This window comes from Heterocephalus glaber, unplaced genomic scaffold (genome assembly GCF_053883595.1).
Source record: "Heterocephalus glaber isolate CG9 unplaced genomic scaffold, H.glaber_assembly_v1.0 deba00000818, whole genome shotgun sequence".
Taxonomy (NCBI): domain Eukaryota; kingdom Metazoa; phylum Chordata; class Mammalia; order Rodentia; family Bathyergidae; genus Heterocephalus; species Heterocephalus glaber.
The window spans coordinates 4,983,714-5,006,172 of record NW_028258164.1 but is presented as its reverse complement, the minus strand read 5'-3'; the positions used below and the strand labels follow the sequence as shown (position 1 = coordinate 5,006,172).

The 22,459-nt window shown below is 37.6% G+C and overlaps 1 protein-coding gene across 7 annotated transcripts in view; it reads right to left on the bottom strand.

Annotated features, from left to right (window-relative positions):
- Positions 1 to 22,459, bottom strand: part of Filip1 (filamin A interacting protein 1) — a 357,204-nt gene that overhangs the window by 212,358 nt on the left and 122,387 nt on the right. For 2 of the 7 annotated variants that reach the window (XM_087207570.1, XM_087207571.1), the window contains exons 1-2: positions 13,615 to 13,771; positions 12,568 to 13,190 (exon numbers count right to left, since the gene is read on the bottom strand). The exons of the other annotated variants lie outside the window; for them this stretch is intronic. The gene's annotated coding sequence lies outside the window, so the exon portion shown is untranslated. Of the gene's footprint in view, positions 1 to 12,567; positions 13,191 to 13,614; positions 13,772 to 22,459 lie in introns of those variants that run through there. 7 annotated transcript variants of the gene reach the window in all.

Sequence of the window (22,459 nt, the reverse complement as noted above, 5' to 3'; positions counted from 1 at the left end):
CAAACCCTCAAATCAAGGAAAGCCTGGAGTGAAGTATTTCAAGCCCTAAAAGAAAATAACTTCCAACCTAGACTGTTGTATCCTGCAAAATTATCTTTCAAAATCAATGGGGAAATTAGATACTTCCACAACAAAGAACATCTGAGAAATTTCATGAACACCAAACCAGCACTACAAGCAATTCTAAACAATATCCTAGAAAAAGGCAATGAAGGTCACAAGTCCATGAGGCCCAACAGAGGGAAGCCACCAGGCAAGGTAAGACACTAAAGGGAAAGGGGGAAAAAAGAAGAAATAAAAGAGCCAACAAAAGTAAAACATCATGACAAGGATAAAACAATATCTATCAATTATAACCATCAATGTTAATGGCCTCAATTCTCCAATCAAAAGAAATAGACTGGCAGAATGGATTAAAATGGAAAATGCAACAATATTCTGTATACAAGAAACACACCTAACTCAAAAATAAACTCATAGACTGAAAGTAAAAGGGTAGAAAACAGTTCTCCACACCACAGGAACCCAGAAGAAAGCAGGGGTAGCAATCTTATTTGCAGACAAAGTAGATTTCAAACCAAAACTAATTAAGAGAGACAAAGATGGTCACTACATCCTTGTGAAGGGAATAATCCAAGAGGAAGAGATGACAATCCTAAATATATATGCACCAAATACAAATCCCCCCAACTATACAAAACAAATATTAATAGACATGAAAAACCAAATAAACACTAACACAATTGTAGTGGGGGACCTCAATAGCCCACTATCACAAATAGACAGATCATCTAGACAAAAAGTTAACAAGGAAATTCTAGAACTGAACCAAGCTATTGAACAAATGGACTTAATAGATGTTTACAGAGTGTTCCACCCCACAAAATCAGAATACACATTCTTTTCAGCTGCGCACAGGTCCTTCTCCAGAATAGACCACATGCTAGCTCATAGGACATATCTAAGTAAATGTAAAAGAATTGAAGTTACCCCCTGTATATTATCAGACCATAATGCAAAACCTCAACAAACACATGGAAACTGAATAACACCCTCTTGAACAACCAATGGATCACAGAAATAATTAAAGAAGAAATTAAACAGTTTCTACAAGTAAATGAAAATGCCAGCACAACATACAGGAATCTATGGGACATAGTGAAAGCAGTTCTACGTGGGAAATTCATAGCAGTGAATGCCCATATTAGGAAAACAGAGAAAACTCAGATAAATAACCTAATGCAGAACCTCAAGCTCCTAGAAAAAGAAGAGCATAACGAATCCAAAGCTTGTACAAGAGAGGAAATTATAAAGATTAGGGCAGAAATCAATGCAATGGAGACTAAGAGAACACTACAAAAAAATCAATGAATCAAAGAGTTGGTTTTTTGAAAGAATAAATAAAATCGATAAACCTTTACCCAACCTTATCAAAAAAAGGAAAGAAAAGGCACAAATACATGCAATTAAGAATGAAAAAGGTGAAGTCACAACAGATCCAACAGAAATCCAGAGGATCATCAATACCTACTTCAAGAACCTCTACTCCAATAAAATGGAAAACACAGAAGAAATGGGCAGATTCCTAGATACATATGAATTGCCAAAGTTAAATGAAGAAGACATAGAAATTCTAAACACCCCAATTACAATGAGTGAAATTGAAAATGTAATAAAATATTTACCAACAAAGAAAAGCCCAGGTCTGGATGGCTTCACTGCTGAATTTTACAAGACATTTAAAGAAGAACTAACGCTATTATTCTTTAAACTCATCAAGGAAATTTAAAGGGAAGCAATACTTCCAAATTCATTCCTGGAAGCAAGTGTTACTTTGATTCCAAAACCATGGAAAGACCCAACCCAAAAAGAGAACTACAGGCCAATCTCCCTAATGAACATAGATGCAAAAATCCTCAACAAGATACTGGCAAACAGAATACAGGGGGTCATCAAGAAGATCATACACCCTGACCAAGTCGGATTTATCCCAGGGATGCAAGGATGGTTCAACATTCATAAATCAATAAATGTAATACACCATATTAACAGAGTCAAGGACAAAAAACATATGATCATCTCAATAGATGCAGAAAAAGCATTAGACAAAATCCAGCACCCATTCATGATATAAAAAAAAAAACCCTACAGAAAATTGGAATAGAAGGTCTTTATCTTAACCTGATTAAGGCTATCTATGAAAAACCAACAGCCAATATCATACTAAATGGTCAAAAACTAAAAACTTTTACGCTAAAATCAGGAACAAGATAAGGATGTCCACTATCACCACTCCTGTTCAATATAGTTCTGGAAACAGTAGCCACAGCAATTAGAAAAGAGAAAGAAATAAAAGGAATAAAGATAGGAAAAGAAGAAGTTAAACTGTCATCATTTGCTGACGATCTGATACTTTACATAGAAGACCCAAGAAACTCCACCAAAAGACTTCTAGACTTAATTGACAGATTCAGTAGAGTAGCTGGATACAAGGTCAACACTCAAAAAACAATAGTCTTCTTGTATACAAATAACAGACTCACTGAGAGAGAACTTAGGGAAACAATTCCTTTTATACTAGCATCCAAAAAAATGAAATATCTAGGAATCAATCTAACAAAGGATGCAAAAGACCTCTACACTAAAAACTACAGCACTCTGAAAAAAGTGATCGAAGAGGATACAAGAAAATGGAAAGACATCCCTTGCTCCTGGGTAGGAAGAACCAATATGGTGAAAATGGCCATACTTCCTAAACTGCTACATAGATTCAATGCAATGCCAATTGAAATTCCAACAATACACTTCACAGAACTAGAGAAAACAATCCAAAAATTCATTTGGAACCATAAGAGACCTAGAATAGCTAAAGCAATTCTAAGCAACAGAGACATGGCTGGGGGTATCACAATCCCCAACTTGAAACTATACTACAAAGCTACTGTGATAAAATCAGCATGGTACTGGCAAAGGAACAGAGCTAAGCATCAGTGGAATAGATTAGAAGATGCAGAAACAACTCCAGACATGCTCAGCCACCTCATCTTTGACAAAGGAGCCAACCACCATCATTGGAGGAAAGACAGCCTATTTAATAAATGGTGTTGGAAAAACTGGATTTCAACCTGCCAAAGATTGAAACTAGACCCATAACTATCACCATGCACTAAACTAAAATTGAAGTGGATTAAAGATATAAATATTAAGACAGAAACACTAAACTTCCTGGAAGATAAGTTAGGTAGAACTCTTGAAGACATTGGCATAGGAAAAGACTTCATGAACAAAACCTCAGCAGCACAGGAACTAGCAGAAAGAATCAACAACTGGGATCTCATCTTATTAAAAAGCTTCTGCACTGCAAGAGAAACCACCAACAGAGCTAACAGACAACCTACAATATGGGAAAAAAATTTTAGCAGCTGTACCTCAGACCAAGGACTACTATCTAGAATATATAAAGAATTGAAAGAAAAATCAAGACCCCCCAAATTCAAAGACCCAATTCAAAAATGGGCATCTGAAATGAACAGACATTTCTCAGACAAAGAAATAAAAGCAGCAAACGAATATATGAAAAAATGTTCAACATCACTGGTCATTCAAGAGATGCAGATGAAAACAACACTGAGATTCCACCTCACCCCAGAAAGAATGGCTGCTATCAAGAAATCAACCAATAACAAATGCTGGCGGGGGTGTGGGGAGAAAGGAACCCTTCTCCATTGCTGGTGGGAGCGCAGACTGGTGCAACCACTGTGGAAGTCAGTATGGAGATACCTCAAAGAACTAGGACTAGAGGTCCCATTTGACCCAGCTATTCCCCTGCTGGGTATCTTCCCAAAAGAATTAAAAGAAGCATACCACAGTGATATATGTGCACCCATGTTCATAGCGGCACAGTTTGTAATAGCTAAAGCTTGGAAGCAGCCCAAGTGCCCATCAACTGGAAACTGGATAAAGAAAATGGGTTTTTTAATAAAATGGAGTACTACTCAGCCATAAAGAACAAAAAACTAGAGTCATTTATAGCTAAATGGATGCATATGGAGGCCATACTCTTAAGTGAAATAAATAGGACACAGATGTGTAAATACCGAATAGTTTCACTATTGTGAGAAACTGATAGTGTAAACAAGAGTTAAAATGATTAAAATTAATAATTGATAATTTGAAATAGGAAAAAATGTTCAAAGACGAAGGAGTGAAGGGAAGGGAAGGGGAAAGGAAAAGAGGGAAAGGAAAAACTATGAGAAAAGAAAAAAAAATGGAAATGAAATCTATGTAAATAGGGAAGGGTGGAGGGGGTGAAGGGCGCACAGGTAATGGGGAAAAAAATAAGAACCGAGATACATCATGTACAGGTACAAACACCCAATGATAAATGTAAACGAATTGTATACCTAAAGGGTACCAATAAAATATACCAATAAAATTAATTTTTAAAAAAAGAAAAATCAAAACATTATCCACTCCATCAAATTTTTATTAGAACTGTTCTTTTATTTCACACAATCTGGGAGTTAGGTGCCAGGTACGCAAATAGAAACTAAAAATCCTACTTATTTCCAAATAGACATTTAGCATCATGTAGGCAATTCTTGGATAGAAAGACAAAAGAATGAAATAAAATATTCAGTAAAATATGACTGCTCCTCAGTAGCAAACCACTAGCTGAAAAATATCAAGCAATTCTCCTTAAAGTATAGCAAGCTCTGTTTTGTTTTGTTTTTTGTCTTTGGTTTTGTTTTGATAGAACAACTTCCCACCAGATTGACAACTCACTCCCTAAACAAAGTTACTGGGGGCCAATAAGAACCTCTTATGTGGAAGAGACTCCTATCGTTTTCCTCACTGCCTCCTTGAACCAACACACACACACACCACACACACCACACACACACACACACACACACACACACACACACAAACCTTTTCAAAGGAATGTTGTTACCAACAGCTGGGATGAGTATTTTGAAGAACTCCCTCTTGAACCTACTTTACAAACTAAATGTTTATGAACAAGACAGAGACGTGAGGAGCACTTCAGGTTTTACCATAGAACGTGGGGCTCCTAATTGTCAATGGGAGCAAATATAAACCAAACCCCCCGAGGTATCAAAAGATGAGGCCACAACAGTGGCCACAATAAGTCATAAAATCAAATGTTCCATGGCCTCCTTTTCCAGGGAATTAGCGAGTACAGAAAGCAAGACCAACATTGCCCTATAGTTAACCCTATTACTTACCTCTCTGCATCCTAGTACCTCAGGCCTGGCTCTTCCTGAGTCATCCAAACTCACTAGCCATTGCAGCTCTGGCTTCACTGGGACCCTGGAAAAGAGCCCGTGCTGTCTCTTTCTCCCTAAATCTCTCTACTCTTTGCCCTCAGCTGCAGAATCAGCTGGCCTCCTTCAGAGTCACAGGCTACTGTCTCCATACACATCTCAGTCACACAGGTGGAGGTGTTCCTTGAATGGCTGCCTGCATCACAAAAGGTGATTGAGAACAAGAGCTACATAAGGTCAAATCAGATGCATTTGAATTTCAAATCTACCAACCGGGCAAGTTACTTCATATTGATAAACCTCACTGTCCTAATCTATAAAATAGGAATAAGAGCTAGTCATGGTGGCACATGTCTGTTACTCCAGCTACTCAAGAAGCTGAGGCAGGAGGATCAAGAGTTTGAATCTTGCCTGGGAAACTTTGCAAGGTCCTGTTAAATAAAAAATAAAGTCAGGGGGCCGGGATTTAGCTCAGTGGTTTCGCCGCCTGCTGTGCAAGTGCAAGGACCCAAGTTCGATCCCCAGTACCAAAAAAACCAAAAATAAAGTCAGGGCCAGGGATGTAGCTCAGTGGTGCCACACCCTCTTCACAAGTGCAAGGTCCTGAGTTCAATCCCCAGTAATAAATAAATAAATAAAGTGCTGCAGATATAGCTCAGTGGTGGAGAGCCCCTGGGTTTGATCTCCAGTACCGCGCGCGCGCACACACACACACACACACACACGCATGCACACACAGGCAAAAACAGTACCTCACAGGGTTGGGGATGTGGTTCGGTGGTAGAGTACTTGTCCTGGGCTAGCATGCATAAGCCCCAGGCTCCATGCTCAGCATCAATAAATAAATAGCTCACAGAGTTGTTATAAGAACCAAATAAAATCATCCAGGTAAAGTGCTTAGCACAATGCCCATACTCATATACATTGGCTATGATCACCCTCATTCACACATAGTAAATATATGTATCAACATATAATGTACCAATGAATTGCATGTTATTCTATATTATCTCATTATAACAGATTTGGAGTTGAGATGACCCAGACATTGCCGAGCAGTGACCTACGGAAAACCGAAGGCCTCGCCTAAAGCTGCAGGGCCCCTGAGGAATGGACAAATGTAGCTGGCTCACTGGAGGAGCCGAACAAGCAGCAGGCTGCGGCCAGCGTAGTTGGCTTGGTGATGCCAAAGCAGAAGGTGATATCTAAAAAGGCAGCACGTGTAAGGCCACTCCCACCTCCAAGCACCAGGCTGCCCCTCAAGCATGTGTCACTTGCTAAACAGTTCATGAAGTACAAAGAGCCTTGAATACCTCCAGTGTTACATTTCAGGACTTATAGAATGATCAGAAGTCTGAGCAGGCAGCTCCTACTGGCTGCCAAGTGAGCAGACCATCTTTGTTTTCCTCTGGTGTCACCACGGTATAACTGCCAGGCTCCCACCGCTGGCCTGGGTGTCATTTGCCAGCATCCTGAGGCCACCATGCTGAAACAGCATTATGATCTCAGCAGTGCCTCCTCCTTTCCTGTGCTACCTCAGTCAAAGAAGCTCTGAGATGAGTTACTTAAGACAAAAGTGTATTAAAGAAAGATCAAGTCTATTTATCTGTGTTACTGTATCTCCTGTGACTCACGTGGGTACATGAGTGTGTATGGGAAAATCTTATTTTTGCAAAGATCTTATAGATAAACAAGACAAGTTGGTTGTAACTTGATTGTCTTGATGATGTCAGAAGTCTACTGTTTTCCATCAAATCAACTTCTGGCCTTAAATCTTCAGTAAATATTTTTTTAAAGAACGCTCTTGGACAACTCTGATATGTCCATTCCAGAACTTTCTTACATCTTTCCTCCAAAAAGATAAGCAGCAGGTAATTCACTTCTCCATAGTAAAGTGGGAGGATTGCAGTTACAATGATGACCGCAGGAAAAGAGAAACTGTTTCCAAGTGCAGACACATATGATCCTCGTCCAGTGAAGCAACAATTGTCAGTTTCATCTGTGCTTTGGTGCAGAAGGTGGGTGACAGCATTTAAGAAAAAACTAAAACCACCAAATCTTTAAACCTTCAGGGTTCCATTAAAGTCAGATCATTTGAAATAAATTTTGCATTGGCTTTAAAAATTCTTTTTCAGTTTGTCTTTCACAGGCCTCAGAAACATATAAATCACCCAGTATTATGCTCAGTGACACCACTGCCCAAAAAGGAAAAGCAACACAAACCTTCTTTTGACTTCTCAGCTCCCAGGGACAGAGGAGCATGGAGGGGTGGGGTGCCACTTAACACCAATCTGAGAGTCTCTCAGATTCTGCAATCAGCTGGTTCACAGCCAGCTAAAGCTGCTCAGCTTGTGTTTGACTTTCCCCATTCTAAGTTCTTCCACAACCGGCTGCCTGGCCTTTTGAATTCAACTGTCTCAGCTGCCACCACAGAGAAAGCTGTTTTCTGCCCACAGCCTCTTCCCTTTTCTCATTAGCTAAAGAGTAAAACTGACCATTCAAGGAAAAAGGACATAATTCATGATATTCTCCTAAGCTTCCTGTACTTTTATTTTAGAACTTCTACAATGTATTCTGCAAAGCCAAGAACACTTCTTTATTTCTTTCACTTTTTTCTTCTTTCTCCCTTTTTTCTTCGTTCTTTCCTCTTTCTCTCTAGAAGGTCTTCACTAGAGAATGACAGTTCTGAAACTCAGTTTGTCTCATCTTTTACAGACTTCATTTCAACTGGAAAAAATAAAGTGAAACTGACAGGTCTAAACCATAGTTCTCCGGCATAAAGTTTATTGTCACTAAAGCTACTAAGTAACTCCCTTACTTTTTTATTACATGTTTGCAGTACGTAATGATTACATTCAACATTGGGAGTTGGTACATGTACATAACACATCTTAATTCTTTTTACATCCACTAAATGCACCCACTTATAAGGGTATTTCAAATATTTTGGTTACATTAAGTACACAGAATATTAAGTATCCCAGCATTTACACGTACATCTTTATAACGTTTTTTGTTTGTCTTGGAATGTATTTTTTGTCATGTTTAAGACTGAATAGGATTAAGGGCAATGAATAGCAAGAATTCATTTCTATTTAGTAAGGTTGAAATTAGCATGAGATGACCTTTTTGGTCTTCATTTTTATCTGTTACTAGGTTAGTAAAATAAAACAAATCATCTAAGGGAAAAAATAAGAATGGTAAATATAATACCATATCCCTCCATGGAAGACTCCATTGCTATACATTACCCAGTATAGTTGGCAGTAAAAGAGACACCCAACCACTATGTGTAAACACACTTTATCTTCGAGTGCAAATATAGAATCCATAGAACAGTCTCTGCTGTGGGTGATTTCTTAGCCATTTTAGTAACATTTCTATAAGGCAGAAGGCTGCTGCACAATAAGGAGGTTTTGAAACATAAATTCCATACTAAATTATTGGCTGCTGTTCAACCCGTGTCTGCTCAGAGTACCCAGCAGCAAAGTATGTCCCAAACAAGATTCCAGATTTAAACAATACCTTCTTCTGCCTTTCCTATGATCTATAAACTTGAGCTCACAAACTATCAGCACCAAGAATTTTGTGTGCAACAAACTTTAAAATAAACAAATAACTACATTTAAAGTGTGGTAATGAAGCAATAATAGATTAAATTTATTGGAAAATCTTAATGTTTTATTCCTCAAACCAACTATATGAACCTTCAACCAAGTGTATGAAGAAACAGCATTATAATCTTCATTTTGCAGTGAAGAAACTGAGGCACAAAGAATAATTTGCCCAAGGTGACAGTGAGCTAAAATCTGAATCTAGGCCATCTGGCTCGCCTATGCTACTAGCTTTTCCTGACTCCCCTTCCATGACCTTATCCTTGTTACATCTTCAACCCAGATTTAAAGAAACAAAATATACTCGTATCCGTTTATGATTTATTCTATTGCTATATGTATTAAAATAGTTAATGTATAAACAATTTTACATTGCAGACTTTTCAGTCTCATTTATCTAAGCTGTTATCAAGCTTTTTTCTCTTAAACCTTCTTTTGCAATAGACCTCAGCCTGTTTGACAAGGTGCTCCCTTCCCATATTGTTGCCTTTCTAAAACTCACAAGTTTAATGACATAAGAAGACTAAACAAATGAATGAAAGTGTATATTAAACAAGCTCAGCAATATTTAAATCTAAGGCAACTGTTTTACAAAGAAATGCTCCTCTGCCTGAAAAGGAAAACACAATTAGCGCTATTTAGAATGTGAAAATCTCACATTTTTACTTCTAAAGAATAAGTAAAAATTATAGCCATGGGGAAATCATTGCTTAGTGAATATATTTCACAAGTTCCATTAGAAAAAATCCATAGTGATTATTGCCAAATACCCACTTGGAAGAGTAAGTTTAACCTCCGTGACCATCTGAGAATATAAAAAGAATGTTTTTCTTTTGGTGGATACAGAACAAATTGCTTCAAAAGCATGAGTCATGCTTGCTCTCACACAGTGAGGGTACAGGTTTCATAAGTGAGTAAAGATAGTACTGAGAAATATCTCACTTTTAAATGTCTAGAAAAAAGAACAGAAAAAGGATCATAACATAGTTAAATGTTTCAAAATTCCAGAGTCTAATCCATGACCCCCAAAGAGAAAGAATTGTGATTTAGATGAATCATACCAAAGGTAACTATAAATAAAATCTGGTAATGGAGGATGATAAAAGTCTGTGAGTGTTTAGAAATGTAGAGGTATAGATGCATACCCAAAGGATGGATAGATAGATAGATAGATAGATATCCTTTCAATTTCATTTTTGAGAGCTACAATATCATCTCCACAGTCAGGTACATGATCATAGTTAAAATTATATCTTTTTTGTGCATAAGAAAACTCAGAAATCTCCCCAAAGAGTTTTTGAGATAAAAGCTAATAATCATACTTGATTTTATACTGATCCATACTTTTTCACATACTAGTCAACAGAAAACTAAAGCTACAAGAGTTAATAGAAACCCACAGTGTGAATGGGGCTAGGGAGCTCCAAAGTCAAGGGATGCTTAGGATAATGCATCTAAATGGTCCTGGATTTAATGAGATAAAGCCTACTCCAAAGCACCCTAACTCCTAAAGAGCATCAAATTGTCAAACTAGGAAGGAATCAATCACTTCCAAAAGGTACAGTCTGGGCAGGGGAATAAGATATAGTGTTGAAATAAATGTTCACTGGGCTTGTGTTTGGAGAATGGTCCATATCTGAAACACTTGAAGCCAAGGGACCTTGCTGCTAAGCAGTGGGAGCGAGACAGGAACAGTCAAGTAGGTGCCAGATGATGGAAGGTTTCAGAATACCCAGCCGAGATGTCTGGCAGAAAACAGAAGTCCCAGTAGATAGCTGAGGAGTAGATAGACAAACACAGCAATGCTACAGAAGCATTAATCCTGGGGTCACGGGCAAGATGACCTGATGACCTGAATGGCATTGAGGGCTGGGAGAGAGCAACAGTAATACATTCCAGACACAGGGTGAAGAGGACAGGCCTCATGTGGTGGGAGACAAGGCAGCAGAATAAATCTTACAGAGAAGGAGAAATAGAAAGTTGAGGAAATGGGAGAACAGATCTGCAGAGTCATGGAGTTTGTTCATCTACTGGAGGGAACCATGTGCTCCAACCTGAGCTCATCTCGATTTTCAAGATTAAACTTACAACCATGAAGACAATTAATAATACTCAAAACTCCACTTCATCAGCAAACATGATTTTCACTCAGGGCCACATACAGTGTTTGGTTATCTAAAAACTGTTCAAATAACACCGAAAGAAATTACATGCCTAGAACTAATGGTAGATTTTGGCCTTACACAGGCATTTATAAGCCAACAATGTGACCCCTTCCTAGGATAAAGACAAGAAAAATGTAAGGTATTTAGTTCTGAATTTTCAAAACTCCTTTAAGACAAAGATACTTCATCCTTAGCAAAGCTCCAGGAGTTTGTTCTCCAATCCCAAAATCACCAGAGTATATCTGTACGATTCTTTGTATATATTCATTATATATGATTAGCTTTGCTTACTTTGAAAACTACTCAAGTGATAAGAATTACAAAATAAAATACATATCAAAATATGTGTGGCATTTCATTTTCCTGAAGAAATAGTTTTAAAAAACTAATTGGCTTTCCTTAAATTAGGAACATTGACATTCTTATTTGTCAACAAACAATTTGTTCAAAACTGGTTGTGGATAAATTCTTTTTCTTGCATTGACAAAATAGTTTCAAATAATTTTTTAAATGTGCTTCTATATCTTCTTCGATATTATCCTGAGGTTAGAACATTCACTCAAATTATTATGTTCATTTAAAAGAATGTTCCTTTAAATGAAGAAATGCAGTGACAGACCAGTAGGTGTCGATGCCCACCACACCATGGACACGCAGCCATAACCTGCCAGATCCAACATGCAGCTGCCCACTCTGAGCAACTCTGACAGAACTGCATGGTAACTCATGAGAAAGAGACAGCTGACCATCGGACAGAACGAGGACTTCCTTCCCACTGCAGTGAACATACTCGTACACACATCCATGCAACCTGAGAGAGAATTTTTTCCTGATAAATTCAGTTTAAGTTTTGTAAAACAGAATCTATGTCAAAGTCATTAATCGATTTATTTTAAGCTATAGACAACTTTCTCCTGAATTCTTATATTCAACAACTGCAGAAGCAACGATTTAATACCAGACATATTTTGTGCCAGCCAGAAGCATGGGGCTGACCGGTGCAGTGAGGCCGGAGCAGCACAAGGTGTACTGGTGTAATCAGAGACTCAGACACAGGCAGTCCGTCAGAAGTACAGCAGCAAAACACCACGCGGGACTTTTCTCTCCTTCACACACAGGCTGCTCAGCTAGTTTCAGTAAATGAAAGTTACTTTGCTTCTAAGGAAACATTCCTTCCCTTGCCTAACTACCCTCACAGCAAGCAGAGCTGGGGAATTGTCCCATGTCATATTTCTGTTTCCTACTGAAGAGGGATAACTTGGCAGAAATATTTTGACAGCTATTTTGATATCAAAAATTCTTTGTATTGAAAAAGGAATCGATACAACTCTAAAAGCTAAAGCTTCTGGCTTTTTAAAAAAAGTTCACAATGACTACACTAATTCCTAACCATGTTATCACGTGGTGGAACAGGAAGAATCAAAGGACACAGACAGAACAGGATCAGAGAGAACTCTGAAATTTCTTAAGAAAGGAAGTAGCTGTTTGTTTTGGTCTTACCTGATGGCAGCTTGTTTAACCCACGGGATGTCCTTTAGGAAGGTGGCTTATCCTTTGAAGAACCCAGTGGCTTGTCCTACAGCCCAAGGCAGACTCAGGTCCTGGCAAACTATCCAGCCCCAAAGAATACAGAGGGAAAAGCTTTTCCCACTTTCTTTGCTAGGACCAGCCAATAGCTGAAGTCATGCAGGAAACAGTGCTGGGGGGCCAGCAGCTTCTCCCTGAAATCCCGATCAGCACAGATTCGTAGTCGTATGTCTCCCACCCAGACTTTTGTTTAAAGTTTTTTCAACTGTTGCTAGGTGTTGTTGGGTTCTGAGATTGGGTTTCTCTGCTCTGTTCCCTTCACAGCGCTGTCAGAGCGATGGCTTTGCTGAGGAGCTGAGCTCCAGCGTGCTATATTTATCCAGTGTTCTCAGCAAGTCACGCCTGTCAACAGCTGAGGAGTTTGGAGCCGGCTCCTCTCAGTTCCCAGGCAGCTGGGTTATCAGTGGATACAGCCCCACTCATCCTGGGAAGATTCGGTGAGGCAACAGACCCTTTCAAGGACCTCTGCTCCCCGCACAGAGGTAATTACTGTTGGAAGCTCTTCAGGCTGTGATTTGGGACTTAGGTTTTAAAATCTGAAAAGAAACAGAACTGCAGTTGTCCTGGGCAGAGCAATTTACCAATGCAATATTCTTCTCAATTAGGCTCTCTCAGATAAGTGTTCTTGAGGTTATTTTTTTTTAATGCTTTTAAAAATGTATCACAACTGTTGGGAAATTTTGCAGTTGGAGATCATTTCCAAGCAGCTTTTGACATTGGGGTGCCCTATTTACAGTGAGATCACTTACCCTGTCACAAAAGACTTAACCAGCTGTCTACCCGCATACTACTAAAAGAAGTCTACCATAAAGTAATGTCTACAATGCTATGATTTTGAAAGGAGTACAGTTAAGAATGTAAATCTCAGCATTCTCACTCGGTCATTCATTCAAAGTAACACATGGCAAACACTCCAGCAGAATCAGAACTTCAGACACCTCTAGTGGTAGGCACGCTCACCTCAATCTTAACTCTCCAGCCTCCAATCCAACGAAGGATCATTTCCACCCAGAGCTTCCACATAGAGAATGTCTCAAGATAATCTCTTTGTGGGCCAGGGATTTAGCTCAGTGGTTCCGTCGCCTGCCTTGCAAGTGCAAGGACCTGAGTTCGATCCCTGGCACCAAAAAGAAAAAAAAAAGATAATCTATTTGCTTCATTCTGTATTATAAAAGAATATGAATCTGCCAAGATTAGGAGATAAATATACAAATTGGGGAACTGTTTTACTAATTACATATATAAACAGTAGGAGGGGTGTTGAGAGGTCTTTTCATCCACAAGTATAGAGGGAGGGAAGGAGAGAAAGAGAGAGAGACATTGCTGGTTAGCAACCAGAATATTCCCCTGACAAAAATATCACCAACATTGTTATTGATTGATTCCTGAGATCAATTTATAAAAATATGTTTTGCAGTGCTAGGGATTGAATCCAGGGAAAGACACCCTCTTTTTGAATGCAAACACAAGATGGATCACAGAGATATGTGAAGGCACAGATTTAATATTTTTAAGAATTGCATTCTCGCAATATGCTGAGGAACCCTTGTGTCTTTCTGGGAAAGTTGACCATTTTATGCAGAAGAAGTGTGTGGGTAGGTGGTTGGATGTGTCCTTTATTTTTAAAGAAATGAGGGCCAGGGATTTAGCTCAGTGGTGCTGCCACCTGCTTCGAAAGCGCAAGGTCCTGAGTTCGATCCCCGGTACCAAAAAAAAGAAAGAAAGAAATGACCTTCACCTTTACAGTAAGTGGACCCCCACACCCCAAGCCATTGGAAAAGATCTTGGCTCTTCCCATCCCAGCCAACACACTAACAGCATGTATCTTTTCCCCTTAATTTACGTGTTACTACACACATGTAAAATTGCCTTTGTTCAGGCTCAGTCTTTCTGGAGCTAAGCCAATCTTGAACTTAATTTTTTTTTTTGTACCAGGGATTGAACTCTGGTCCTTGCACTTGCAAGGCAGGTGGCAGAACCACTGAGCTAAATCCCCGGCTTGAACTTAATTTTAAAAAGAAATTCTATTACGATGAAGGAGCACTGATGTGAAATGAACTGACTCTTCTGGAACACTAATGGATGCTTTTAAAACAACCTATTCCTAGTCCCTGAAAGTGGGTTCTGATAAGAGTAGGAAGTATGTGACTGAGCTATCACATAGTTCAGAATCACCAGGAGAACGTCTTCAAATATCATGAAGAGGTGGTGAGTGTATTATGCACACTCTTGCCCACACACATACCACATGCAACAGCCCAGGTGGGAAATAACGGAAGCCAACTATGAGAATATCACTTCTCCCCTGCTGACACTCACTCCATGAATGTATCCAACCCCAAACAAAGCAGGAGAATGGAGCCAAATGTCAAGATCTTGAGAGGAACAACCCTCTCTCCATTTATGGGCCTAGCTAATCCCACTGAAAGAGCAAGAGTTATTTCTTCTTTAACCTTTAGATTAGCTGTCCATTATTCCTGGTAGTTTTCTAAATGTGGTGACTAGCAATAGCATACAAAGTGCTGCATATAATTAGACACTGTTGTTACCTTCAGATCATGTTCTTTAATTGCACTAGGCATATGTGTATGACTGGCTAGTACACTATTCCACAGTAATCAGTGTTCTCCCTCTCCCGCAGTCACACACACACATGCACACACACACTATAAAGTAAAATTATTTTGAAGGCTTTCCTCTCCTGGGAACAATTATTCAGACTCAAGCATTTCCTACGGAATCCACAGAGGAAGTAGTGCCATTAAGAACGATTAGGAGTTTGTGTTTGGTGTACAGTAGATGAGGAACTGATTTTTCAACACATATTGTTAATATATTACCATTCAGCTGTACCCTTTCCCACAGCCTCAAGTGTGAGCATTCCGAGGACCTCTGGTAAACTGAAGCTCATTTCCCATCTCCAAGGATGAGTCATGATGAAATTTTTAAGCAAAAAGATAGATTAATGCTATCAGTGGGATGGGGGGAAGGCAAATGAATGAAAGTCATTATCTCTACAGCCATTTCTCAAACCAAACTTTCCCACCTTGTTCATTTCTTAATTCATAGTGATCTTTTAAACCAAAAGTTAATAAGTTTTTTAATTTACAGTAGAGAAAAATAGATATTTAATAGTTATTTACTTCAAAATAATGTTTACAGGAACAGTATTCGGGCCTGGGTATCTAAAGACTTGGATAGGAGTTCCTAAGTCACAGAGAATTTTTCTGTTTTTCCTTACCAAATGCCCAAGACTATAGTAACTGTTCAATAAATGGGAATGACTGAAAGAGCAAATTAACATACAAAAAATTAAACAGAAGCATACAGAAAATTCCCTCAAGCCCTCTCAAAACTTAGGTCATCATCACTTATGTATTAAAGTAGGAGAAAGAAATTCTTTGGTTGCAAATTAATTATCTTGACTTTATTAAAATTCTAAGTGAAAGATTGGATAACAATAAAAATGTTTATGCAATACTTACTAAAAGCCCAGCAGCATTCTAAGGCTTTGACATACACTAACCCACTTAATTCTCATACTCATCTTATAAGGTAGGTGTTATTATCATCTTTCATTTTACAGGCAAGAAAATTTAAGCACCCAGATGTGTGCTCAAGGAAGTTGGCCAAGGTCACATGTTATTAAGTAGCAGAACCAGAATTTGAACCAGAAAATCTGGTTCCAAAACTTTGCTATAACCACTTAGCTACTTCTGTATATTCAGTAGTCACAGTAGCCTATTCTTAGCGATCTTCAAGGTAGAGCAGGTGGACTCCATTCTTCAAGTGTATATCCTTCCAACCAAACGCATACCTTTTTTTTTGAGTGGAGGGGTGCTTGGGATTGAACCCAGGGCCTTGTGCATGTTAGGGAAGTGCTCCACCACTGAGTTACACCCCCACTCTTAAAAAATACACTGAAAGTTCCACAGCTTTGGAGGCAGATAGAAAAAAAGTGGAATAATTTTGTGTTGAGCATAACAAAATAAAAACTCAGTGGAACTGAAGTCCTGCAGAATATCAGAGAAGAGTATATTGGACTGAAAAAAGGATATTATTGTAGGGGAAAAAAGTTTTTTGGGGGGGGTTAAAAATAGCTTTATTCAACATACCAAAAACAGAGATATAAGAAAAATCCTACGTAGTATAAACATAAAAATAGTTAACATAATTTAATATAAACCAAGCATTTAAAAATGTGAACTATTATAATAAAACACATGCTATTTATACAGAACCAAGTTAAAGCTATTTCAGCAATTATTGGATCAGATCAATCTTCAAGAAGTCATTAGCAATAAAACAAGCACAAAATCTTTATTTGTATTGGTCAATAGGAAAAGAAAAAGTCATTTTATTTACTTTACACAAATACAATTTATTGTGACATTTAAAGCAGAGACGCAAAAAGTGCCAGTTCTAGGATTCCAGGCAACCACTTCATGCGGTGGTTTGTAAATCATTCTACTGAAAAACCACTGAGCCTATTCTTTTATTTAAATACAAACTGGTTGATTCAATTAAGTTACTGCTTAAGAAAGGTACTAAATATATACTGCAAAAATAAACTTTTATTAAAAATGATCAAAGGTAAATGGAATATCAATCAGGTAAGAAAGCCAAAAGCATAAAAATTTATATATTTTTCCAGACAAGCCCCATAGTTATAATAAAAGTTAAGAAACTCAGTTTACAAAACCAGATGGGATATCAAAAGAGATTTTAAAAATATAAAACCCAAACCATATCCAAACAAACAAACCTAAGATAATATTTCTTGAAGAAAGTGGTATTTTGTTTATTCTCTCATTATCATGCAAAGCTCCCAAGAGATCTGTGGCTGATGTAACTATTTCTATGGAGTAGTGTTATCTTTAGTCAATAATCTAAAAAATCTGTAGCTATTGATCAGTTAAACATTTGGCTTTTGTTTCAAAAGTCAGCATTCATTCTTATACTGTAATTCAGGTACCTTTATGAGGCAGCATTAAATCTAATATTAGGAGTTTAAAATGTAAAATAAAGTTGTAAGAATAGATACCTAGTTATAGAATTTCTTATTCCTTTGTCTAATCCTGCACTGCTCAAACTTTTTGTCTCCAGGCCTCCATCCCAGGCAACTAGGGCAGAGAAGCTTAGCCGGTCCCAGCACCAGGAAGGAAGCTTCCCCACCATCACCCCAAGCTCCTAGGGCAGAGAAGCTGAGCCAGTCCTAGAACCCAGAAGGAAGCTCCCCTGCTGCCATCCCAAGCTCCTAGGGCAGAGAAGGTGAGCCGCAAAGGCACCAGAAGCACCCCCTCCCCCCCCCCATGGAAATGAGAAGACACATAAACAAGCCTCAAAAACAGACTTCCAGATCACCTACAGCAACCCCAAAGGGGAACGAGATGGAACACTCTGATACTCAACCACCTGGACTCTCTGAACTGGCAACAAAAGAGGATCTGGGAAAAATGAAATCAGAAATAATTACTCAGATAACAGCAAAGATTTTGCTCATGGTGCAAGACATGATTAATAAATCTAGAGAGGACACAGATAAAACAATAGAGGATCTGAGGAACATGATGGAATCCCAACATAGGAAACAAATGGAATCCATAAAACAGATACAAACAGATTTCCAGGAGATTAAAAACTCCATCAAAAGTCTGCACAGCAGAATGAACCAATGTGAGGATAGAAATTCACATATAGAAGATAAGATTGCAATTAGTGAGGAGGAAAAGAAAAATTGCTTTAAAATTGTAAGGGAACACAAGAAATCAATCCAGCAGCTTCTAGACAATGCAAAAAAGAATAACATAAGACTGATTGGAGTCAGTGAAGAAAGAGGAGAGAATGCAGATGACATAAAAAAAAAAAAAACTGTTCACAGAAATGATGGCAGAAAACTTCCCAAGGAGGGGAAAAGAACTTGACATACGGATAAGTGAGGCATATAGGACTCCAGCTAGCCTTAATCAAAAAAAATCTACACATAGCCATATAATAGTTAGGATTCCAGAAATCCAACAGAAGAACAAAATTCTACAAGCAGTGAGAGAAAAGAAACAAATCACATACAAAGGAAAGTCCATCAGAACCACAGCAGACTTCTCAATGCAAACCCTCAAGGCAAGAAGAGCTTCGAGTGATGTATTTCAAGCCCTAAAGGAAAACAGCCTACAACCCAGATTGATGGACCCTGCAAAACTATCTTTCAAAATTGATGGAGAAATAAGATACTTTCATGACAAAGAGCAACTCAAGAACTTCACCAATACCAAACCGGCACTCTAAAAACTTGTAGACAATACCCTAGGAAAAGACAATGAGGATCACAACCCTAGGAAACCCTGCAGAAAGAATCCACTGGGCGTGACAAATTAAATGCAAAGGGGGAGAATGCAACAAAAAGAAAAAGTCATGACAAACTTTTTTAAAACTTTTGACTTCATCTCCCTAATGAGTGTATAATTCAATCTTATTATTGTACTGATTAGTATTTTTCTGATTCTAGAGTTGCACACCATTCCTTGTGCTATACTGACTATTTATCATCTTATGTCTACATTTTAATTGGGTTGTCTATTAGTGAGCTCTAAGAATTCTTTATATATTCTGGTCATAGGTTATATGCATTGTAAATATGGTCTGTTTAAGGACTACTTTTCTTTTTTTTTTTTTTTAGGTACCAGGGATTGAACTCAGGTCCTTGCGCTTGCACAGCAGGCAGTGAAACCACTGAGCTAAATCCCCAGCCCTACTACTTTTCATTTTAATGATGTCATTTAAAGTTCTAAATTTTGATGGAATCTCATTTATCAATTGTTTTCTTTTATACATCATGTTTTTTGTATCCTAGGTAGTTCCTGCCTACCCTGAATTTATAAATATTTTCCTGTATAATTTCTTCTTAAAGTTTTATACTTTTAGGCTTTCTTATTTAGGTTCACAGATCCCTCCAAGTTATTTTCATGTATGGAAAAAAAGGGTTGAGGTTAATTTTTTATATATGGATACCAGGTGTTCTAGTGCCCTTTGCTGAAAACACTATCTCTTCCTCAGCTCTTGAATTGAGTTTATATTCTATAAAATGCTAATGTTAAATAATCTTTCAAAATTCAGTGGACTATATATGTGTGGTTCTATTTCTAGATTCTCTGTTTTATTCCAATGATGTATATGTCTTTCCTTACACCAACACTGCCTTGATTACTGTAGCTTTAGAAGAAGTCTTAAAATTAGGTACTAAACGTCTTCCAACACTGTTTTTGTTTTTATTTTTGTTTTTAACTTTTCTAAGTCCTTTGTACGCCTACATAACTTTTAAACTTCAATATCCAGTTCTTCATTTATAGCAAGTATACACAGACCTGAATTTTTATGTATACCTTGTGTTTTCTAATCCTGCTAAATTCAAGTACAAGTTCTAGGGGCTCCTAGAGATTTCTTAGTATTTTCTCTGTAGATGATCATTTCATCCACATATAAAGATTTTGCTTCTGCCATGCCAATACTATCCTAGTTGTGTCATTTTATTGCCAGGCTATTTTGGTGGGGACTAGGTTTCAAAGTTTAATAGACAGATAAAGAGTAAGCATATCTGCCCTTGTTCCCCACCTTAAGGAGAAAGCATTGTATCTTCTCCATTCATACAAGGCATTCTCACTGGAAGTATGGAGTACATGTCTTTAATCTGTTGAGAAGTTTCTGTTCTACTTCTAGTCTCCTGATAGCTTTTGCCATGAACAGCTGTAGAATTTAGTCCAATACTTTTTCTCCAACTAGTGACAGGATCATATGGCTTTTTCCTTTCCTCCGTTAAAACGATGACTTTTGGGGGTGGATCTTCCAATGCTGAACCAACACTGCCATCCCTATAACAAAACCACTTCCTACATCCTGCCAGATCTGACTTCCAATAGTTTGTTTTGTTAAACAAATTTCTATCTATCTTCATACTTTTTTCTTCTATTATCTTTATCCAGTTTTAGGATTAGCACAATGTTGATTTCCTAAAATGAGGGGAGAAGTGTTCCTTCTTTTTTCTGCTTTAATTGTTTGATATAATTTATCAGTTAAAATGTTTATGAGCCTGCTGTTGTCATATAGTTAAGTTTTCAAGCTAGGAATATACTTTCTTTAATAGGTGCTATTCAAATTTTATATTTCCTCCAGAGTTAGTTTCATTAATTTGTCTTCCAAGGTACTTCTTAGAAGTTGTCAAATTTATTTCAAAAACGATTTTTCTAATATGCTTTCTATATCCTTTTAAATTCTGTAAAATCTGTGGTAATGTCTCCTAGATCTTAATATTGAAATTTAAAAAATGTATAACTGATATTGTGTAACAGGAAGAAAAGGTCTAAAAGAGCAGGGGAATTGGGAGGGGTAGGGGAAGGGAAAAAAGGGAAAGGAAAAATATGAGAAGAGGAAAAAAAATGGAAACAAGGTCTTTGCAGATAGGGAAGGGTGGAGGGGGTGAAGGGAGGGCAGGGGAAGGGGAAAAAAATAAGAACCAAGATACTCATGTAACGGTACAAGATCCCAATGATGAATGTAACTGTATTTTATACTGAAAATGTACCAATAAACTTAATGGGGAAAAAACCCCCAACTTTTTGTCTCCAGAAGTCCCTTTATACTTTTAAAATTTACTGGGGGTCTGGATGCCAAGAGCTTTTGTTTATGAGAGCTATATCTACTAAAATTTATCATATTAGAAAATAAACCAAAATTTTAAGTGTTAATTCACTTAAAAATTTATTATATGCCAACATAAATAAAATTTTTATAAAAAATAGCTACATTTTCTAAAACAGAAAAAAATGTGTGGGGAGACATTGTTTTCCATTTTCAAATCTTTGTTGAGAGAATTATAGTGAAAAGACAAATAATGTCCTAGTAGTATGATGAAAATATTTTGGCCTCACAGATCCTCTGGAAGGTTTTCAAGAATTCCAGGGCTCCATGGGCCATACTTGGAAAACTGCTGGTCGAATGTAAAGCCTGTTGCTACCGACCGAAGTCTACACAAAAAGAGCCTTAATTTTCATTTAAAAACAAACCAAAATTTCACATATACATAAATCATTGCTGGATCAAACACTCTCACTTTTAGGGTTAATTAGAAACCGAAGATCACCATGTATGCATGGCATAATTCAAAATAATTGTCATTTCTGAGATCATCATCAAGACATGACCATTTTTTAGTCTATGAAAGCTATGACACCTATTGTCTCAACTCACACACTTTAGTTTATTTTGCAACATTTCTTCACTCCACTTTTGCTGGGTTAGCAATCATCTCTAAATTGCCACAGCTATAGTGTACATTAGTGAATTGGAGGATTAAGTGAGAGTCCACCCACACAGATCAGCAATGTTAACCATTTATGGAGCAGCCTGCTCCATTTTTCACTATGTGAAAGCTCCACTCAAGTTTGGAGCAACAAGGAGAAAATTCCCTCTAAAGCACAATAATAACACAAGGATCTTACATTTGAATAGCTCTTAATATTTTACAAATTGCCTGCACACAAAATGTCTCATTTGATCCTTTTTTTCTTTCTGAGTCAGTTTATATTGGCAGTTCATTCATGGCCAGTTCCCTCTGCTCCAAAGAAAAAGTAAAACTACTGTAGTTTTAAGAAGTTTGATGAAAATTCAAAATGAAATAGCAACAATAATGAGATCTATGTGTGACTATAATTTAGTGTCCATTTGACATAACACATTCTTTACAATATTTTTGTACCAATTGAAGAGGATTAAAAAAAAAATCACAGCTCGTAATGTAATAGAAAATTGTCTC